Below are 3,436 nucleotides of genomic sequence, written 5' to 3' on the forward strand. Positions count from 1 at the left end.
ATATATATATATATATATATATATATATATATATATATATATATATATATATATATATATATATATATATATATATATATATATATATGAAAAAATAAGAAACGTAATTTTAAACATTTTTGTTTTTAATTTTTTCTACATGCTATCCTATTAAAATTCAGTTTTTCACGACGACAAAAAACTCAAATTATATCTTAACAAAAAAGTTAGAGTTAAGTATGATTTTACTTCATATACTATTAAACGGTTTTGGTTTTAGTTTCTTATTCAAAATAAGGTACATTTTAAAGAAACTTTGATTTTAGTCTTTCAAAACTAACATCTTTAAAAATCAGCTAATGTGGCTGAAGGTAGATTGATACGACTAACACAATTTTTTTTTGAGTCAGTGTTTCTCAGTTTTTCTCCTTCTTTCTCCCTCGTCTCTTCCTTCCATCTTTTACCCAACGCCGACCACCGCGACTCCATGGCAGTCCACACCAGCACCTTCATTGGCGCCACTTAGATTTCTAACAACAACCACTAGGGAACCTCAGATCCCAAATCGCGCAATCAACACCAATCCCAAATCGAAAACTTCACCATCTCTAATCTTTAATGTAATTGGATTTTTTTCATTGATTGGAATTAGGGTTTTGACTTTGTTTTGATTTTGCGATTAGAGATTGTGAATTTTCGATTAGAAAAACAATTAGGTCAAAAGAACTCACCAGAACATAACTTTAATGGCGACGCGTTAAATCTTGATGCTGCACCAACATAAAATTGGGATGAACGTGTGAAATCTGTACGAAAATAGAAATTAAAATTAGAGCAGTGGATTTGATGACAAAATAGCATATAAACAAACAATATCCAATTGGCTAGGCATATTCCTCAAAAACCCTAACTACTCCCCTTCGTTGCTCAAACCTTGATCTCATCGGCGAAGGGGTCTTGGGAGGTGGCCAACTGCGAGAGATCATTGGCGATGCCTTTTCAATTAAGAATGTTGATTCTGCGGTAGCATGATTCGCTAGATAAATCACAATAGTAAACTTTACCTCACAATTAAAATTAACCTTTGAAAGGAAAAGCACAATCAAGGAAACCTACCTTAATACCACTCTCAATCTTCCAAAAACCCAACACCGTCGACTCCCTCAAATTGTGGAGAAGTTAACCTCTTCGAGAAAGGTTCCTACCATATCCTCATATCCTCGCCATCGTCGATGTGCTCCTCGCTCTAAGTGTCTAGATTTGGAGCCCTACCGAGATAGAGGTAAGACAAAGTGTGATGAAGATCTACGATTAGGGTTTCGCTCTTAAGATCTCTTCCATGGCAAAAGGATGCACACCAATTCAGATATGGAGGTAGAGTTGAGAAATGCGATGGAATCCTCAGAGCAAGCGACACATAGATTGAGTCAAGGTCGCTGAGCTTGTGGACAAGATTGGCGAGGTGGAGGAAGAAGGAGAAACGTTATTAGGGTTTTCANAAGAAATGCGAAGGAAGGATTGTTGGCATGAGAGTTTTTGAGTGATTAAGAGAATTTCCAGAAAGAAAGCACTAACTAAAATAATTTTTATTTTTCATATTTAATAAACTAATTTTCAGATTTGTATGTAATATAAGTAGATAAAATTTATTTTTACTTACATACGGATTATATATTATTACATACGGATTTAGTCTATCGCATAGTTTCCCGCCTTAACGTGTTTAATTTACATACGAAAAATCAGTAGATAAAAATCCGTATATAATTTATTTTCATAAGTTCGTATGTAAAATTTGTATATAATATCACCATTATCTACATATTAAAATCCGTATATAAATATCAACAGGTAACTAGTATTTTTCTTAAAGTGAAAGCCCTTTTTGCACTAGTGTATGTCTTCTTTCATCAAATTGTTAAAAAAGAAAGGACCAAAAGCAAGCTTTGTTAAGCTAGAGCATAAAAATCTCATCACTTTGCTTTCTAGTTTCTGCCCAATTTGGAATTTTCTCTCCTTTTTCNCAACTGAATTTCTACTTGGTTCAACTATTCTCCATCAAAATTAGATCAAATTGCTCCATTTCTCAGGGTCAAGCTCTCTCTTTGGTTCATTTTCATTTGCCACTAAAATAGAGTAAATTATTGAAATAATTGAAAATTAACTAANTTTAAGAAGTAATGACCATCATTAACTCTGATAAATATAAAGACTCCTCAAGAAATAGAACAAATTAAGAATCTAAACAATGTTACCAAAATGGATTAAAATCTATGGCTAACTCAGTCGACTTAGATAAGTTTGGGTTTAAAAAAAAATAAAACTTTTATTACATTTGGATTGTAGGATATTTTTTTAATTTTAAATTATCTTTGAGTTTAACATCAATTTTTAGTAAACTTTATTTAGATTTGAATTACAAAAATATTGTAAGTTTTTATTTGAAAAAAAAAATGTAATTAAGTAAATCAACCCATTGAACCTACACACCCGCGTTGGATCGGATCGGGTTCAAATTTTTTTGCCTCACTAATAAATGAGTCTAGTTAAGTTGACTCACTGAGTGACCAACCTGTGGTGGGTCCGGTCGAATCGGACCAGATAATCATTTTCACCGTCCACGGCTCCTGCTATTGCATATGGGTTTGTATAGCCTAACCCCTTATCACTCTCTTTTACTACATGGAAATGAAAAGCTTGAGCTAGTAATCACTATTCTTCTATCGTTTCAATTACTGGGTATGTTAAAAATCTTACTTTAGTTCTTAATCTTATATTGTTGCCAATGTCACTTCTGAAATTTCCCTTCCACACTTTGAGTTTTTGCTTGGTTTTTCAGCTCTCATGAAAATTTTGATTTCCGAATAGGTGGATGGTTGTGCGTGAAGAAAATAGAGTGAGTAAAATGAAAAGAAGAATGAGGGGAAGTGGAAGAACATATGGGAGTCAAAGGATGANGAACTGTTAGCATAAAGAGATGCATGTGTGGCCAGTGAAATAAAGAGGTAGAAGGAGAGAAAGAGTATTGGAAGAGTAGATTTTTCTTCTAGTTGACAATGAAGAAACTGATGTGGAGAGAAGGAGAGAAAGTGAGAGTGGGGATGGGGGTAGGACTGTGGTTGTTTGTGAATGAATGAGAGGGAGGTGTAAGGGTTTTGACATAAAAGTAGAAAAAAAAAAGTAGATGTTAAAAATAAAAAGGGTAATTTTGAAATTAAAAAAATTAGAGAGGTGTAGAAAACACACGTGGTGGTGGAGGGAACAACACCCAATCTAAATATATGAAATTTTTTAGAAATCTATTATTCAACATAATAATATTTAAGTACCCATTTAAATATTTATCTAATAAGTTTTTATTAAAACATCCAAGTAAATAGCCTTTGAAAAATCCATTTATTTATACTTAAGTTATTTTATCCAAAATTGAAAAAAAAATTATATTTATTGTTAGACT

The sequence above is a fragment of the Vigna radiata genome, chromosome 2 (assembly GCF_000741045.1).
Source record: "Vigna radiata var. radiata cultivar VC1973A chromosome 2, Vradiata_ver6, whole genome shotgun sequence".
NCBI classification, from domain to species: Eukaryota; Viridiplantae; Streptophyta; class Magnoliopsida; order Fabales; family Fabaceae; genus Vigna; species Vigna radiata.